General features: G+C 44.6%; 1 protein-coding gene and 1 pseudogene across 20 annotated transcripts in view; both read right to left on the bottom strand.

The window, feature by feature from the left end:
- Nucleotides 1-20431, bottom strand: part of LOC112126064 (neurexin-1) — a 1188344-nt gene that overhangs the window by 394057 nt on the left and 773856 nt on the right. The gene's annotated exons all lie outside the window — the stretch shown is intronic.
- On the bottom strand, nt 11656-12811 carry LOC112119570 (annotated as a pseudogene).

Raw genomic sequence — 20431 nt, 5'->3', positions numbered from 1 at the left:
TTGTGCCCTGATCCAAAGAGTCTTTACATTGACTTCAGTAGGCTTTGGGTTATGCCTCAGATGAAGAGTCAAAACGTACTTTATGGGGAATCAAAATCTTCTTGCATACCTCAGCAGTGGCAGATTAGCTACATGGCCCATGCCCAGGGGCCCCGGCCAATTGGAGGCCCCCCGGAAAAATGGCACCTGCCCCACTCTGCCCCGTGCTCCTGCCAGGGAGCGGGGTCGGGGTGCGGGAGTTTGCTCTGCTCCACCATCCTCTCCCACCCGCTCCTCAGCACTTCTGCCCGGGAGTGGGGGAAGCCCCTGTGCCCCGTCCCTGCTACCCAACAGGAGCACCAGGAGGGGGCAGGGGGACTGCAGGTGGAAGCAGTGGGCAGGTGCCCCCACTTGCTCTGGCCCAGAGCCCAACAAAACTCTAATCCGCCTCTGAACCTCAGCAGTGATCAACTACAACCTACTACTCTTTGTACACACTGCTTAAGTGTTTTCCTTTTGAACCAAAACAACAGTGTGTATATATGTGTTCCTACTAAAATTGTTAACTCCATCTCGCCACACAAACATGCACGCTTGAAATAATGAGGGTCAGATCTTAGCTGGTTTCAGCATTGGTTTCAAAGGAGCTACATCATATATGCCAGAAATGGCCCTGATATTCCACCTGATACACAAAAATGAAATCAAATCTTTATACAACTGTGTGGCCCCGGACAACTAATGGGCAAACATTCTGCCGCCAGTTTTCAGGATATAAGTATTCTTTAATGCTCTTCTTGGAGGTCTCACCACTATTCTTACAGAATACTTTAATAGGTTGGTATTTAAATTGGAAGCTTTAGGAGAGATGCATCTCCTGAAGCATTTAGTCACCTATGTTATGAGCCAAGGCTTTCCCCCCAGTTTACCAACTGGTTTTGTAAATGTGTGAAAATTCTTTATGGCTTTATTTGTTAACAACTTGAGATCTTTCTAGCACCTGCAAGAGACATTTAGCATACCTCAAGGAGACTTTTTCCAATTTCAACAAGCGAGACATATTTGCTTTAAGTTGAATTGTGAGTGACTCCATCAGACTTTACTTCTCTTTTCTTTTCCAAAGAAAGACACTTTCTTAATTAGGTTTAGTTCCAGTTATTATAAAACATTGGGGAGGCCTGAAGAAATACTGCTTAGCAGTTTGAAAAACTAATTGGATCTTAGTTGTGGGCAGACATTTGTCTTATTCTGGGTGTATACAACAGATCGTCATGATAAAAAAAGTGTCTATGGTAAACAGTGAAACATTAAAACTTCTGTTGACTGAACATTCTTTTTTAGATAATACAGGCTCTATCTATGGATAGCTCAAACACTTCTCAAACGTAATGATCCTGTTTTCGGGTGCTCTGAAAGATATCGACATAATACAGGGAAAACCTCAGTTCTTTTATTGTGCTCAAGATTGATTTGACCCTTGAGTTACTACTTTGGGAGCTGAGTTTTGTAACCATGAGCCCCTTTCATGAAATAGCTGGTTTATAGATTTCTCTCCTTTTGTAAACAGAGGCCATTTCATAATTCTCTTCAACACAACTATGTATCCCACTATGGTTCTGTCTAAAATGGGTGGATTAAGGGAAGTTTTTTCCTGCAGAATACATTATATACCCTCCCTTAATAGTACATTATATATAATTTTTCCAATATATTAAATGCACCATACATCCATTTGCCTGCAGCAGTGTTTTAGATTCTCCTTCATTGAATAATGTAATGTAACTGTCGGTTCCTGTCCTGTCTCAGTTTATTTCAGATCATATTACTTCAGACTGTATATGTTTCTCTCTTTATTATGTTACAGTTGCAATATATGAATCATCATAATTTTGATGTTTGCTCAACATATATTCTGAGTGATAGGTCCAGTCTTCCTATAAAAACTCTTGAAACAAAAATGAGCAAGACAAAATATTACAAGATTGCAGAGGGTTCCTTATGTTAGTCTGTACATAACTGTATTTGGATTTTCATGCTCTGCATCTTGATCTTCAAAAAGGACATTTATAAAGTAAACAGCAGTCATAAACTACTGATGCATGCGAGAGAAATGTCTGGAAAGGACCTGGTTACGAACAGTTATTTTTCAAATGTATGCATTATATATCCCACTGTCTCCACATGTTAATAAAAGAGACAAAGTGGGTGAGGAAATATCATTTATTGGACCAACTTCTGTTGGTGAAAGAGACAAGCTTTCAAGCTACACAGAGCTCTTCTTTAGGTCTTCCTCAGATATTATCTCATCGAGTTTATCTCTCTAATATCCTGGGACCAACAAGGCTACAACAGTACTGCAAGCAAGATGTTAGTAAAGACAGACTCTGATGTTATATGATTAAAATATGACCAAGTAGATAATTATTGCCACTACTGTTATATAATTGCAACAAATCTTGTACAAAGTATGACATGTAAGGGGTCAATGCAAAAGTTATGAGTTGCTGAATATAATTATACTATTTGTACGCATGTATCATTGCTATGTCTGAAGTTATGAATATTGACTTTATACCTGTATTTCAAATGTTTGCTCCTGCGTAACACCCACAAGGTAGTTTACATCCAATCTAGCCAGCACATTGTGAATGGACCATTCAAGTTGATGGCCTGTCAGCAAACACAATGGGCCACCATGGAAGAAGCTTATCCCCACCTGATGGATGTTCCTGTGGACATTTTAGCCAGAATATGGGTAATGGCTCCGGCTATGACTCATTGAAGGGCATGTGGCCAGCTCATGTGATACCGGACTCCATCTTGTGCTTGTACTTTCCCACTATCGGCACTAAAAGCAGACCCTCCACATGGCAGTAGGGTTGCAAGGCATAAAATTTCAAACCGGAATGCTCAGTTTAAAAGAGACGATGCTGACCGGTCCATTTAAAGTCCGGTCGGCAGCGCAGTGGGGCTAAGGCAGGCTCCCTGCCTGCCCTAGCTCCGTGCAGCTCCCAGAATTTGCCAGCATGTCCCTGCAGCCTCTAGGTAGGAACGCCAACCCCCTGCCGCAGCTCAGAGCCCCCTCCCACACCCTGAACCCCATATCTGGCCCCACTCCAGAGTCCGCACCCTCAGCCAGAGCCCTCACCCCCTCCCGCACCCAACCCCCCTGCTCCAGCCCAGTGAAAATGAGTGAGTGAGTGAGTGAGTGAGAGCAAGTGATGGAGGGACGGGGGATGGAGTGAGTGGGAGGTAGGGCCTCAGAGAAGGGGCAGGGTAGGTACAGGGCCTCAGGTCAGGGACAGAGCGTTCAGTTTTCTGCAATCAGAAAGTTGGTAACCCTACATGGCAGAGCTGTAAAAGGCCCTGAAAGCATCTCGTTTCGCCTCTTTCCTGCTCTGATCTCTGGAGTATGGACTTATACTAATGGGAGAATTCTAACCAATGGACTGAGGACCTTCCAATCTTTTGGAAGCAACCAGACACATTATGAGCCAACAGTTTATTCCATCACAGCCTGATAAAATTTTTTTGCAATTATCGTATGTATTCGATTCCTTTAACCAATTTTAACTCTCATCTCTTTTTTTCCCTCTGATAAATAAACCTTTAGATATTAGACACTAAAGGATTGGCAACAGAGTGATTATTGGGTAAGATCTTACTGAGGGACAATCTTCACTCATTGATATATTTGCTTTCCACAACCAACTAACTCTCTGTATAACTTTTCATGAGTAATGTACCCAAATACTTGGATGCTAATATCAAAACTGTATTGTTAAATTTATTCATCTAAATTTGGGTTATTGCAGATTATGTACTACATGCATCCGAAGAAGTGGGTTGTAGCCCACGAAAGCTTATGCTCTAATAAATTTGTTAGTCTCTAAGGTGCCACAAGTACTCCTGTTCTTTTTACATGTATCTTATGACTTTTAAACCAAACTTTGTATTTGTGGATAATCTAAGCACTATACCCAGATGTACAGACACTCTTTCCTTAACCTGTGTATTATATAATTTTAACACTAGCCAGGGCCGCCCGGGGGGGAAGAGGGGGAGGCAAGTGGGGCAATTTGCCCCAGGTCCCACAGGGGCCCCCACGAGAATATAGTATTCTATAGTATTGCAGCTTTTTTTATGGAAGGGGCCCCCGAAATTGCTTTGCCCCAGGCCCCCTGAATCCTCTGGGCAGCCCTGCCACTAGCTTTAATAAAATGTTTAAATTTGAACTGGGTATGTGGCTGGTCCTTTGGGATCACACTTTGGTTGAGGAAATTGGTTTTAAATAACCACTCATCATTAAGTCGAGTGTCTGGGTGTTGAATCCAGGACTGGAATACCTAAAGAGACTGCATTTCTTACTTCTTGTTTGCCAGTGTGGTGAGAAAGAAGTTTACTTTTGTTGCTGGTTTGGTATATCTTATGGAAGATTAACTACCAGTTTGGGGTGAGTCCACCCCATTTCTGAGCAGTTTGTCCTTAATCTGGTATTCTCAGTTGTGACCCACTGAGGCACGGTGACACAGACTAATCCATTAATCCTTCATGAGCTAGTTAAAGTTATTAATCCTGGAGACAGAGTTAAGTGAATGACTGCATAAGCAGTAATAATCTCAGTACTGTGCAACATGCTAGCATACAAGGGCTGGCCTGAGTCAAAAGAGACTCACTTAGCTTTAAGGACTTGTGGAGAAAGGGACCACTTTGCATCAGACTGTAGTGAAGAGAAGACTGCCAGTGGGAAAGGAAGCATGCAATTGATAAGGTTTCTGCCTACCTACCTAATTTATTTTCCTATAAATTATTATCACCTGTTTTTGTCACAAAGCTTCTCCTGCTCCACAAGTGCAGTGGGGCTCTTTGGTGGCTTAGCCCACACAGTAAAGTCTAGGATGGCCACATTAAATCCAGGGCTTGCAAAGTGAAGAAGTGGAGGGAGAGAGGAGAGAGAGCAGAAGTCTTTTTATGTACCTTCAATAACCCTCATTTCCCTCTTCCTGCCTGCAAACAAATTCTCTTCATTCTTTGTGAAAGAGAAGGCTGGACTGGGTTTCCTCCATATCCCACCCATACTCTCCCTCAATTGCTTACTTTGGGCTTTAGGTCTAAGTGAGGTATCACCCCCTCCAACTTGATCCTCCCACCCCCATCAGAAACTAATTAATCTCTGTAGATTCCTCAACTTCTGAAATATAGAAAAAGCTATTTTTAGCTTTAGCTACTTTCAATTACAAGTTTAAGAGAGGATCAAAGTAAAAGGGAAATGTTCAGAATTTCCACTCTTAAAAATAATGAACACTTTGATTAATACGCACTAAAAAGAAAATGATTAATTAAATAGTCAAGACATGGCTTTGTCAATCATAGGCTCATCTCAGTTCCATCAACGGTAACGTGAGAAAAACTACTGTACTAAAAAGTTAAGACTGTCCTGACAGGCAATGAATTAGCTAGACCAATCCTGCTAACATGACTTTTGCACTTAGCTTTCTAATTCCTTAAGAGGATTGTCTTTTCAGTTTGCAAATAAAAAGTAACCAATAGTCATTCAAAGTTACAATCCCAAATAAATGGTCATAAAGTATTTTATTATAGATAGAATATATAAACTGTTTATTTATTCAAAGGGGAACATTTAGCTCAGGTAAGAGTGATTTCTCTACAATCTAACTGTACACACTGCATGTATCCACTTCATTCATAGAGTTTGTTTTTCATATAGTAAAAGTTTCATATGCCAGCTACAAAGATTTTCTGGAAACTGAGAAAAAATTCCAATTATAAAACAATATGGGGACTATATTCAGATCTCATGTAAAGTCAGGAAAATCCAGAGTAACTCCAGCAAAGTTAATGGAAATACTCTGGATTTATCAAAGTGTCACTGAGATTGGAATGTGACTGCAACTTTAATCATATTTAATGAAAGACCCAGTTTTAGGATGTGTTTAGAATAAAATAATCATGTATATTCATTTTCTTATCTTTGCATGTGGCAAAAGCAATTTTTCTATTCCTATCCAATATACATTAACAAACACACAATATATATACACACATACTATAGATATTCTTATTTATATGAACAAAGTATACCTTAACAACAGAGAGATTTTGAGAGCATCTGCATATTTTTTTAGTAAAGCATTGAATATCACAGCAAATTGCTCTCTGATTGGAGAAGAAATAGGCACCAAGTATTGAATATGAACTTTTACCATCCATTATCATGCCAGTTTTCTTTTCATCATGAGGCTTTTGTTCCTGGCATCCATGTAGCCTCAGAAGATGAAGGTTGCTTTATGCATGCTTACATCAGTATTCAGTCGTGATTAAGACTGTATGTTTTTCATGGTCATGACTTCTGTGACAAAAACCATGATGTGTGTGTGGGGGTGGGGAGGGGAGAGGGAGAGTATCACAGAAATTCATGGTATTTGTAACTCATAGAACAAGACTTGGCACATAGATATATTCAGTAGGAAGACAACAAGGAGTCCTGTGGCACCTTAAAGACTAACAGATTTACTTCGGCATAAGCTTTCGTGGGTAAAAACCCCACTTCTTCAGATGCATGGAGTGAAAATTACAGGTGCAGGCATTATTATACTGACACATGAAGAGAAGTGAGTTACCTCACAAGCGAGAACCAGTGTTGACAGGGCCCATTCAATCAGGGTGGATATAGTTCACTCCCAATAATTGATGAGGAGGTGTCAATTCCAGGAGAGGCAAAGTTGCTTTTGTAGTGAGCCAGTCACTCCCAGTCCCTATTCAAGCCCAAATTAATGGTGTTAAATTTGCAAAAGAATTTTAGTTCTGCAGTTTCTCTTTGAAGTCTGTTTCTGAAGTTTTTTTGTTCAAGTATGGCTACTTTAAAATCTGTTATAGAATGTCTAGGAAGATTGAAGTGTTCTCTTACTGGCTTTTGTATGTTACCATTCCTGATGCCCGATTTGTGTCCATTTATTCTTTTACGTAGAGACTGTCCAGTTTGGCCAATGTACATTCAGGGCCAATGGGCCTGCTAACACTGGTTCTCCACTTGTGAGGTAACTCCCTTCTCTTCATGTGTCAGTATAATAATGCCTGCATCTGTAATTTTCACTCCATGCATCTGAAGAAGTGGGGTTTTTACCCACGAAAGCTTATGCCCAAATAAATCTGTTAGTCTTTAAGGTGCCACAGGACTCCTTGTTGTTTTTGTGGATACAGACTAACACGGCTACCCCCTGAAACTTGACATCAGTAGGAAGAAGCACACTCAAAGCATTAGTCTTTGTGTAATGCAAAGATTCTTACCACATCTTAGCAATGTGCAATGTTACAAGGAAATCCATCAAGAATTATAATCTAGGTTAGAACAAAACAGCCTTATAGAGATCATAACAGGAACAGAAACATATATAACTTATCCCAATTAGCTGGAAATCCTGACAGAGCAAATTGCAATGTTGAATCCATTACTATGACGTAGAAAATATATGGCTTGTATTAATCATGATTATAGAAACTCAAAAAAGTATTCTATCCTTATCTCCTGTGGACAGATCACTTTTCTGGACTACTACATAGAAACAAGATACCCAAACCTACAAAGACAACAGTTGTAGTTATCTTTGGTCAAATCCAAATCCAGACAAGATTTCCTTTAACAGAGTGAATATCTAAGGAATAGTGTTAAACATCTATGAAAACAGAACTGGATAGTTAACACAGTTAGAAAAAAGTGACAAAGATTCCTATGCTATCTCAATACTTTAATCACCTGAAGGAGCAGAGAGGAAGACAGGACCTTTGACAACCAGAGAGCAAGGCAACTGTACCACAAATAGAAGTAGCTCATGAGCAATAGCAATTCTTGGTCTCCCCTTCACTTTGCCACCATTATATTATTTGCCATAAGTATAGTGTATTCCCAATGTAATTATATGATTCCCACACATCAATTCAGCCCTATAAAATATGGGCCCCAAGCGTATTTTATATATGAAATACTCACTGAAATCAATGAGAGTTTCATGCACAGAGAGACTACTGCAATCATGCCATAATGCAGACATCTTTCCTAAAAAGACCAGATATCAAACACCATTAAGGTTTATAATACTCATATTTTAGCTATCTCCTGCGACCTGCTATAGCTAGAAACAAAAGCCTTATGCTGTTGGAAAGCTGGGACTTTTTGACTTATAAAATTGTAAGACAGTCATTTCTCCAATGGGTTCTGGACCTTGAAGATCTCACAAATCCCTCTGTCTAACAGTATTTTGAAACTAGTCCAGGACTGAATTTTGCAAGCCCCAGACCTCAGAACAATGCAAATGTAAATCCCAAAACAAATAATACATAACACCTGTACAATGCATTTCATTCTCAAAGCACTTTGCAAAGCATTACTAAATCCTCTCAACAACTCTATGAAGTACCAAGACGGGTATTCCCATTTGACAGATGGCAATTCCAAGGCAAGCAGGTTAAGTGGCTTGCACAAGGTTCCAGAGGGAATGCACTAGAGCCAGGACTAGAATTCAGGAGTATAGCTGAGAGGGAAATGGTTTCCCCATCATATGAGAATTTGAGTTTCTGAATTTTTTTTTCTGTCCCAAACTGGGATGAAAAGTTGAAATCTCAAAATATTTTGCAAACTGAAAATCTGAAAAACATTTCAGATTAGTCAATTGAAATGTTTTGTTTTGATAATTTCACAGCATTTCTGTTTCAACCTACTTTATTTTTTAAACTTTTTTAAACTATAAATTAACTTAAGTTTCAAAATAAAAAACATTTCAACCTGAAAAAAGGAACTTTTGTTTCAAAAATGTCAAAATTGGACATTTTGACAATTTCTAAACTGTTTTTAACAAATTTTTCAAAATGGCAAATTTGTCAAAACTGACCCTTTCCTACAAACAGTTGTGACTTTGATAAATCAGCATTTTTCATTGAAAAACATTTCACCAAAACCATCAATGACCAGCTCTAGCGGTACCCCACATCCCAGTCCACCCCACCCCACACCAGGAGTCTCTCTCTTTGGGTCAGATTCTACTCCTAGATACACATATGCAATTCAGTGGAATCTGATATCAATTGTAAACATCTGCATGAGTCAAGGACAGCATTTGGCCCTACAGGACAGATTCTAGTCTCAGTTATATTCAGTGTAAATACAGAATAACTCTACTGCAGATAGCTGAGATCAGAATCTGAACCACTGAATCTAAATCTTACTCTCTACATCCGTCTTCACTTTGGCTGTTTTAACATTAAAGACGCATTGGCCAACCTCTGTAGTATTTCCATACAAAAGCAGTGATATACTGTATCATTCACATTGTATCTCCACCTTAGGCTGGGGCTGATAGATAGTCTTTTGAATTGGAAGGGGAAGTAGAAATGGGTGGCAACCTGGGCAGCAGTGACCATGAGATCGTTGAGTTCAGGATCCTCACAAAAAGAAGAAAGGAGAGCAGCAGAATACAGACCCTGGACTTCAAGAAAGCAGACTTTGACTCCCTCACAGAACTGATGGGCAGAATCCCTGGGAGGCTAATATGAGGGGGAAAAGAGTCCAGGAGAGCTGGCTGTATTTTAAAGAAGCCTTATTGAGGGCGCAGGAACAAACTATCCCAATGTGCAGAAAGAAAAGCAAATATTGCAGGCGACCAGCTTGGCTTAACAGAGAAATATTCGGAGAGCTTAAACACAAAAAGGAAGCTTACAAGAAGTGGAAACTTGGACAGATGACTAGGGAGGAGTATAAAAATATTGCTCGAGCAATATGTAATCATATGTAATATGTAATCATACGTAATGTGTAATCAGGAAAAGGGCCATCCCCAGGACACCTCCCCCCTTAGTCCCAGGCCCTGCCCTGCCTCTTCCTGCCCCTGCTCCGCCCCCCTCCCCGCCCCCATTCCACCCCTTCACCCAAGCCTCCACCCTGCCTCTTTCCGGCTTCCGCCCCCTCCCCTGAGCGATGTCAGGAGATGGCAGGGCGTGGAGGAGCGGAGTGGAGCAGGGCAGGCTGGGGCCGGGTCACTCACTGTTGCTGACGCCAGGCCAACCGCTAACCATCCAGGCCACCCTGGACCCCGAGTCCCAAAGCGCGGGGCCTCCAAAGCGTGGGTCCTGGGACAGTTGCCCCAGTCCATCCTATGGATGGGACAGCTCTGATCAGGAAGGCCAAAGAACAATTGGAGTTGCAGCTAGAAAGGGATGTGAAGGATAACAAGAAGGGTTTCTTCAGGTATGTTAGCAATAAGAAGAAGGTCAGGGAAAGTGTGGGACCCTTACTGAATGGGGGAGGCAACCTAGTGACAGACAATGTGGAAAAAGCTGAAGTAGTCAATGCTTTTTATGCCTCAGTCTTCACAGACAAGGTCAGCTCCCAGACTGCTGCACTGGGCCCCCCGCTACAGAAAGGATGTGGACAAATTGGAGAGGGTCCAGTGGAGGGCAACGAAAATGATTAGGAGGCTGCGGCACATGACTTATGAAGAGAGGCTAAGGGAACTGTGCTTATTTAGTCTGCAGAAGAGAAGAGTGAGGGGGGATTTAATAGCAGTCTTCAACTACCTGAAGGGGAGTTCCAAAGAGGATGGATCTAGACTGTTCTCAGTGATGGCAGATAACAGAACAAGGAGCAATGATCTCAAGTTGCAATGGGAGAGGTCTAGGTTGGATATTAGGAAAAACTATTTCACTCGGAGGGTGATGAAGCACTAGAATGTGTTACCTAGGGAGAGGTTTTTAAGGCCCGGGTTGACAAAGCCCTGGCTGGGATGATTTAGTTGGGGTTTGTCCTGCTTTGAGCAGAGGGTTGGACTAGATGACCTCTCGAGAGCTCTTCCAACCCTAATCTTCTACGATTCTATGATCTCAGAGACCACAGCCTGAGGTCTGTGTAAGGTTCTATGTGAAAAAGCTTTTCCTACCTTCTTATTCACAGTAATTATTGTAGAAAAGCAGTACAAATCAAAGACCGGCAATACAGGATCCAGCACATTTTTGCCAAAAATAACAGTTGCCTCACAAGCAGATTTAGGAATCTCACACAACCTCAGATCAAGCAAGTCCTCTCAGCAAGGACTGAAATTACCAGTAAAGCAATGTGGCTGTCAGGAGAAAATAGGAGGAGTGTCAAAGAAAATAATTGATTCTAACCTCTAATGCAACGACTAGTTTACTTTGCCATTTCACAAACTCAGCATATGCACCAAACCTGAAACGCTTTAATTTGCTTTTTGTTTATGTATCAAACACTCATCTGCACCTTGCATGAGGAGTATTATTTTTCCAAGTGAAAAGTTTCTGATAACAAAAACCTGCATTAATAACCTACACAGTTTAAAATTATTACTTTTTCCAGTACTTTTGTAAATGACAACTAAATAAATAAATAAAAGTGTAATCATTTTGTTTCAGATGTATGAACTAGTACATGAGACAGGTAACTGCCAAGTAGTGTTACATCAGACCCTGATACAGCAGGGCCAGTGGGCCACAGGAGAGTGATTTTTTGTTTTGTTTTTTGTTAGAACTGTTTGGATAACATGTATTTCAGCAAACAAATGGAAAGAATGTTACTGTAACTACATTTTGGTGATCAGCCAATGAAGAAAATCCAGTTGTTTTGGACATATTCAGTCTCAAAACTACAATGAGTTAGGATTTTTCATGCAAACACCTAGTTCCTTCTTCTTCTTCCTCCTCCTCCTCCTCCTCCTCACAATCTCCTTCATCTGTTTGCTGTTCAAGTTCCTCTTTTGTGATCATTTCAAAATCATTTCCATTTCCACTACTATGCTGGGATCAGTCATGCTTACGCCTATCACTGTCTGTGTCTAAATGCCGCTCTCCTCCAGAGTCTTCTGCTCCTGAGTTACCTGTTGCTTTGACTTTTCCATCCTCATCTTCCTTTTTCTCACTATCTGATTTCTCCTCACTGTCAGACTTCGGCTGCTTTCTTGACTCTGATTTATCCTCTTTCCTCGAGTCTGCTTTTGGTCCCCTGTATTCGTGTGTGTACAGGGGCCTGAAGGAGTCAATGAAACCCACGTCTGCTGTCAGATTTGGCAAAAAACAGAAGTGATGCCTTCGTCCAGTTATCAGCCAAATAACAAGGAAGAGGATGCAGCGGGAAACACCTACTTGTATCTCTGCAGGCCAAAGCAGGAAGAGAGTTGCAGCTATAACCGCAATCACAAGAACAAGTCCCATGGCAAATGTTTTAAAATGAACTTGGTCATAGATCCACACATACACCTCATTTCCATCCAAAAAAACTTGATCTTCATGTGGCTCAAGTTTAAATTTTCTCTTAGTTTCCTTTTTCTTGGGTGTTCCTGAGCTTTCATCCTTCTTGCACTCTTCTTTCTCACCATTTTTTTTCTTTTCCTTCTCTTTCTCCTTCTTAGTCTTTTCATCTTTGCCACTTTCCTTCTTGCTCTTTTTCTCATCCTCTTTCCCACTCTCAATCTTTCCTTTCTCTTTTTCTTTTTTTGTGTGTCCTTATCGGACTTCATTTTCATCACTTTTGATGCTCAGTGAAAGAACTGTTTCTTTAGGAGTCTGTTGCAATAGTCAACTATAGACTCTCAAATGTAAATAAGGCTTCTTCTCCCTTCTTGGCTTTTGCCCATTTAGAATCCAAAAGGCAGTCCACAGCTTTTGAGGCAATAAAATAATGAACTCTGTGGCCCATCACGTTGGTAGATTTTGTTGGACAGATGAAACGTAGGTATTTGGCCACAGCTTTCTCCTCTTTGAACGGCTCACCAACTTCCAGGATCTGCTTCCTATGTCTCCTCCACTCTGCCATGTTGTCCCCGTCTGGTCTGCCGGTGACATGGGGGTGGTAGCCCCACAGGAGAGTGATAGATGGGAGGTATATAAGCCCCAGGATGATCAGAGCCTTATTCCCTGTGGCCTGAGGAGAGGTTATTACAGGTTAATTAGAGCACCTGGAGCCAATTAAGGCCCTGCCAGAGACCTAATAAAAAAACCCTGCTTCAGTCAGACTGGAGGAGAAAAGGAGAGCTGACTGTAGTTTGGAGCAGTACTGTTATTGACCAGAGGATCTGTGTACCAGGGGAAGGGAAACCCTGCTCAAGCAGAGCAGAGGGACTCCCATGCGCAGAGGACTGAGAGAAACCCTGCCCAAGGGGTGGGGGGAGAGGGCAGGAAGCCCAAAAATAGGGGCAAGAGCCAGCGCCCTGACCCATCACACGAAGGAAAAGTGCAGGACCCACCATAATAGCATCAGCCATTTGTCACACGTGGTGTCAGCTGTGGGATTCCATGCCATGGACTTAATCCAGGGTGAGCCAAAACCATCCCATCCCCAAGATGGACAACATGGTCAAGGCACTGGTGCAAGCCACAGCAGCCCAACAGGAGGCGGTATGGCTGCAGCAGGAGACCAATCGTCTGTTGATGAGCCAGGCCGCCCAGGACCAGGCTGTGCTGCAGGAAGTGATTAACCACACAAAGGCCCTTATGGAGCTGAGCCGCAGCGGCAATGGGACATGGACCGTACAGGCCAGCAACTGCCTGCAGAAAATGATGCAGGAGGATGATGTGGAGGCATACCTCCTGGCCTTCGAGAGGGCAGCCCTGCGAGAGGCCTGGCCCCGAGATCAGTGGTCTGGTATCCTTGCCCCATTCCTGTGTCGGGAGGCCCAGAAGACCTACTACAATATGGCCGTGGAGGCTGCAGCAGACTACCCCCAGCTGAACACAGAGATCCTGGCCAGATCTGGGGTAACGACAGCGTTGGGAGCCTAGAGGTTCCATGAGTGGTGGTATAGTGAGAACAAGGCACCACGGTCGCAACTGTTAGACCTAATCCACTTCACCCAGAACTGCCTGCGCCCCAAGGCCCTTACCTCTGAGAAAATGATGGAGCTCGTGCTGCTGCACCAGTATATGGGGGGGCCACCATTGGGCCTCCGAGCGTGGATTGGCCAGAATGACCCTTCCACCTATAATGAGTTGGTCACCCTCGTAGAGAGACAGCTGTCAGACCGTGAACTGTTCCAGACCCAAGGTGATGACACATGGCGGACCAGGAGAACTCCAGGAGAACCATAACTGGAAGGAGGAGCAGCCTGAGGCCCTGAAGGGACCTGGAGGCTTAGGGGGCAAGGGCTGGGGGAGCAGAGCAAAGAGCCCAAGGCAGAGGACGACAACTGAGGTAAGGTATCAGTGTTACAAGTGTGGGGAATTGGAGCACATAGCAGCCCAGTGCCCCAACAGGGAGGAGCCCATGAAATGCAATCTGGGGGATCACGGGGAGTGATGTAGCCTAACCAGCCTTGTGAGGGTCGTAACAACCCCACATAGGTACATGAGGTTGGTAAAAATGAATGGCATGGAGACCATAGCTTTGGTGGATTCTGGGAGTGCTGTCATGCTGGTCTTGGGGAAGTTAGTGTGGCAAGACCAACTGACCCAGACCAAAAACACAGGAGTAACATGCGTCCATGGCACCGTACATTTCTATCCCATGATCCCAGGATGGATTGAGGTACAGGGGAACACTACTAAGGTGACCGCAGGGGTGGTTCCCAGACTCCCTACCTGGTTTTAATCGGTAGGAACTTCCCAGGGTTTGAGAATCTACTCCCCCTAATAGAGCTAGAGGAGGGTAGCAACCACTGGGCTGAGCCCAAGGCCCCCACGAATAGCCCCGCTCCAATTTTCACCGGACTTGCCCCAGAATTATTTCATACCCTGGGAAGCCCCAGAAATCTAGGCAGGAAAGGAGGGCAGATAAAAGGCTAGAAACCAGGATTTTGGCAGGAAACCAGAAAGCTGCCCTGGTTGGTAAGCAAACCTGTCCGGGAGGCCAGAAGACAACTCAGACCAGTGAAGACCGGAGGCAGTCCCCAGCACCAGTAGAAGCAACCCAGGGGTTGGAGTCAAAACCAAAGCCATAAAATTAGGACAGATCGGTTCTGCACGCGAGAATTTAGGGCAGGACGAAGCCTACGACCCGCGATATGCGACCATGAGGGAGGAGGTAGTGGAGGTAAATGGCATGAAAAGTGCAAGGTAATGCATTTAGGGATTAATAACAAGAATTTTTGTTATAAGCTGGGGACGCATCAGTTGGAAGTAACAGAGGAGGAGAAGGACCTCGGAGTATTGGTTGATCACAGGATGACTATGAGCCGCCAATGTGATATGGCCATGAAAAAAGCTAATGCGGTCTTGGGATGCATCAGGCGAGGTATTTCCAGTAGAGATAAGGAGGTGTTAGTACCATTATACAAGGCACTAATGAGATCTCATCTGGAATACTGTGTGCAGTTCTGGTCTTCCATGTTTAAGAATGATGAATTCAAACTGGAACAGGTACAGAGAAGGACTACTAGGATGATCCGAGGAATGGAAAACCTGTTTTATGAAAGGAGACTCAAAGAGCTTGGCTTGTTTAGCCTAACCAAAAGAAGGCTGAGAGGAGATATGATTCCCCTCTATAAATATATCAGAGGAATAAATACCAGGGAGGGAGAGGAATTATTTAAGCTCAGTACCAATGTGGACACAAGAACAAATGGATATAAACTGACCATCAGGAAGTTTAGACTTGAAATTAGATGAAGGTTTCTAACCATCAGGGAAGTGACGTTCTGGAACAGCCTTCCAAGGGGAGTAGTGGGGGCAAAAGCCATATCTGGCTTCAGACTAAGCTTGATAAGTTTATGGAGGGGATGGTATAATGGGATAGCCTAATTTTGGCAATTAATTGGTCTTTGACTATTAGCAGTAAATATGCCCAATGGCTTGTGATGGGATGTTAGATGGGGTGGGATCTGAGTTACTACAGATAATTCTTTCCTGGGTGTTTGGCTGGTGAGTCTTGCCCACATGCTCAGGGTTTAGCTGATCGCCATATTTGGGGTCGGGAAGGAATGTTTCTCCAGGGCAGATTGGCAGAGGCCCTGGGGTTTTATTGCCTTCCTCTGCAGCGTGGGGTCATTTTCTGGAAGATTCTCTGCATCTTGAAGTCTTTAAACCATGATTTGAGGACTTCAGTGGCTCAGACACAGGTTTGATACAGGAGTGGGTGGGTGAGATTCTGTGGCCTGTGTTGTGTAGGAGGTCAGACTAGATGATCATAATGGTCCCTTCTGATCTTAAAGTCTATGATTCTATGATTCTATGAAGGGGAAAACCAAAGGTCCAGGGCCATATTATGTGGTCAAAGGCAATCTGTTGTACCAGGTAGCGCAAATACGGGGGAGGAGGGGAGCGGGAGGAGAAGTAGAGCAGCCCTTAGTACCACGGAAGCACACAAAAGCAGTGTTAGAGCTAGCTCACAGCCATTTATTTGGGGGACATCTAGGATTAGATAAGACCCTGGATAGAGTCCAAAGGAGGTTTTACTGGCCAGGAGTATGGGCGGAAGTCTAGCACTATGCGCCTCCTGCCCAGAATGCTAGTTGCACAACCCCCCACCTCATTTACAGGCCCCGTTGGTGCCCCTGCCTGTTATTGAAGTCCCTTTTGAAAGGATAACCATGGGCCTAGTGGCTCTGCTAGAAAAATTGGCATGGGGCCACCGAAGCATACTCATCATCCTTTACTACGCCACACAGTACCCAGAAGCCATTCCCCTAAGAAGCCCCACATCCAAGGCAATAGCAAAAGAACTGCTCAAGGTTTTTGCTAGAGTGGGCAATCCTAAGGAGATCCTGACAACCATGGAACTCTCTTCATGTTGAAATGAATGAGGGTCTTATGTACCCTGCTCTGCATCCAGGCTCTGTGAACCTCAGACTACCATCCTCAAACAGAGGACCTGGTCAAGAAATTTAATTGAACCCTAAAATGCATGATCCAGAAGGTGGTGGCCCAGCACAGAAAAGACTGGGATACCCTTCTACCGTACCTGATGTTTGCGATATGGAAGGTCCCTCAGGCATCTACTGGATTCACCCCCTTCGAGCTACTGTATGGATGCCACCCGTGTGGCATATTAGATATCACCAAGGAGAATAGGGAAGAACAGCCCAACCCAGGGAAGAAAGTCATTAAGCATGTGGCACAGATGAGATGTCTGAGTGACCCCCATAGTATGAGAGCATTTGCAGAAAGCACAAGAGGCCCAGCGGACCTATTACAACCGCTGGGCGAAAGCACAGAGATTTCAACCAGGAGAATGGGTGATGGTGCTGGTGCCGACAGCAGAAAGCAAGCTCTTGGCCAGCTGGCATGGGCCATATGAGATAGAGGAAGCCAACTATAAAGTAAAGCGAGCAGACCGCCGAAGGCTAGAGCAGATCTACCAAGTCAAATTACTGAAACCCTGGCTCAACCGGGAGACATGCCTGATCACCCAGGGAGCTCCACCCCAGACAGATGGCCCACAAGGGCAGGTGAGAATATGCCCCGAACTAACTCTGGAACAATGAACAGAGGTCATTGAGATGACCAGAGGATCCAGAAGAACCATGCAGCCAGGCAATGTAATCATCCGTGACTGGGAGACACACCTAGGAAAAGTAGAAGAGGTGCTAGAGGCTCTTAGACAGGCTGGCCTCATCGCCAACCCTCCCAAGTGCACGGTAGGACTAGGGAAGGCCAGATACCTCAGGCATGTAGTAGGAAGGGGCCTGGTGAAACCCCAATGGAAGAAAGCAGAGGCAATACAGGGCTGGCCCCGATTGGTCTGCAGAAAGCAAGTCAGAGCATTTCTAGGAGAGTGGAGTACTATCGCAGATTCATCCCTCACTATGCTACGAGGGCATGGCCGTTGACAGACCTGATAAAATCTCGGAGCCCAGATATAGTAAGGTGAACCGATGCAACAGAAGAAGCATTCACAGATTTAAGGACAGCCCTTTGCAGTCATCCAGTGCTCATAGCCCCAGACTTCAAGACGGAATTCATCCTACAGACGGATGCCTCAGAGATAGGGCTAGGGGCCGTCCTTTTGCAGATGGGCGGGGAGGAGGTGGACCCGATCCTGTACGTCAGCCAGAAACTCCTCCCCAGGGAGCAACAGTACGCCATCATTGAAAAGGAATGTCTGGCGGTTAAATGGGCCATGGAGACTTTCCAATACTACCTACTGGGGTGGCAGTTCACCCTCATGACGGACCCACCCCACTCAAGTGGATACACAGAAACAAGGAGAAGAATGTGAGAGTGACTAGCAGTGTTCCCTCTAATTTTTTATACCCATGTGCGGAATGAATTTTGTTATGTGCACCAATATGGAGGTGATATTGGTGCACATAACAAAATGCATGTGGTGGGGGTCGGGCCAAAGGGTTCGGAGTGTGGGAGGAGGCTCAGGATTGGGGCAGAGGGTTGGAGTGCAGGGGTGTGAGGGCTCTGGCTGGGGGTGCGGGATCTGGGGTGGGGCCAGGGATGAAGGGTTTGGGTTGCAGGAGGGGGCTCAGGGCTGGGGAAGAGGGTTGGGTGCAGGGGGTGAGGGCTCCAGCTCGGGGTGAAGGCTCTGTAGTGGGGCTGAGATTGAGGGGTTCAAGGTGTGGGAAGGGGCTTAGAGCTGTGGCAGAGGATCGGATGCAGGGGGTGAGGGCTCCGCCTAGGGGTGAAGGCTCTGGGGTGGGATCAGGGATGAGGGGTTCAGAGTGTGAGAGGGGGCTCAGGGCTGGGGCAGAGTGTTGGGATGCGACGGGGTGTGGGCTCTGGGGTGGGGCCAGGGATGAGGGGTTTGAGGTGCAGGCTGCCCCAGGGCTGCGGTGGGGAGAGAGGACTCCCCCCAGCTCTCTCTCACTGCAGCAGCTTGGGACCTGGGGAGAGGTGCCTCTCCCCAGCTGTGTCAGCTCTGGCAGGGCTGGGCTGGGCCAAGGGATGGGCTCCTCTCCCCCGGCCGCAGCAAGCGGGGCAGGTCTGTGCTGGGAACGGCAGGGAGGGGCACCTCTCCCCGCCACAGCAGGTCTGCGCTGGGGACGACAGGGAGTGATGCCTCTCCCCGCAGAAGCAAGTCTGTGCTGTGGGAGAGTCATCTTTCTCCACCGCAGCCCTGAGCCCCTGCTGCATGGCTGTGCAGCTTAGAGCAAACTTAGGTGACTAGACTATGCAACACTTCCATTTCCGGGTATAGCATAGGGCCGGAAGCCAACATGGCAACGCTGACAGCCTGTCACAACAGCACTGCCTCTCATCCCAAGTAGTCCAACCCTGTAGTGTTGAGCGGAGGGGCGGAAGTGGGAGATATGTGATACAGCACGGCCAGAGGGCACCGTGAGAGTGATAGATGGAGGTATATAAGCCCCAGGATGATCAGAGTCTTATTCTCTGTGGACTGAGGAGAGGTTACTACAGGTTAATTAGAGCACCTGAAGCCAATTAAGGCCCTGCCAGAGACCGAATAAAAACCCCTGTTTCAGTCAGAGGGGAGGAGGAAAGGAGAGCTGACTGTACTTTGGAGCAGTACTGTTATTGACCAGATGATCAAAGTACCAGGGGAAGGGAAACCCTGCTCAAGCAGAGCAGAGCATTCCCCAGGCACAGGGGACCGAGAGAAACCCTGCCCAGGGTGGGAGAGGGCAGGAAGCCCAAGAATAGGGGAAGAGGCGGCGCCTTGACCCATCACACGAAGGAAAAGCGTGGGGCCCACCATAACTGCATTGGCAATTTGCCACAATACATATTAAATTACACACTAATGTTTTGCTGTTCTTATTAAACAATGGTGGGGAAAATATAGACGTATGACTTATGTCAGAAATATAAGTTATAAAATTCTTTAAGAAAAAAAAGAGAAAAGTAACTTGTTCCCTTATTGTTCATTTAGAGAAAGAAAAGCTTAATGCTAGAGAAAATTTGACCTGAGTGAGTAGCAATCCATACAGACTTTTAGAAAGGTTTCTATTCTGCTGTTTTTCTTTTATATTCAGAACACAAAGACTTTAAAAATTAAATTAACATTTATACCTAGAGTTCTCAATTTAATGGAACTTTTAAAAAATACTCAGGTTATAAAATCACATCTTTTAAATAAATAAAATAGCTAGAGATAATTTCAGAGTGTGTATCTTTCAATAGGCAGAACATACAGTACATATTCCAAGATATTAAAATGTAAGAGACACTTACAGAGAACAATTTTTATCCACTATGGTCTTGAAATTAATGGAAGTTAGGACCTAAATACTTCTGGTAATCTGGGTCTATATACCTACACGGGACAGGGAGTGGGGGGTAATAGGTGCCTATATAAGAAAATGTCTCAAAAAATGGGACTGTCCCTTTAAAAACGGGACATCTGGTCACGCTATCCAGGGGGCATAAAATAAGCTGCAAATGCACCAAGTTATCTTAAAAGCAATGCTGTGGATTCGTCACACGCTTACATGCTCCAAACAGGGATTTCGATTGCTTATGCAAAACAGCTATCTTGTCCCAGTGTAGATTAATAGATTCATAGATTCTAGGACTGGAAGGGACCTCGAGAGGTCAT

Source organism: Terrapene carolina, unplaced genomic scaffold (genome assembly GCF_002925995.2).
Source record: "Terrapene carolina triunguis isolate 2854851 unplaced genomic scaffold, T_m_triunguis-2.0 Scaffold121, whole genome shotgun sequence".
Taxonomy (NCBI): Eukaryota; Metazoa; Chordata; order Testudines; family Emydidae; genus Terrapene; species Terrapene triunguis.
The sequence above is the reverse complement of the archived record's forward strand: the minus strand, read 5'-3'. Positions and strand labels throughout refer to the sequence as shown.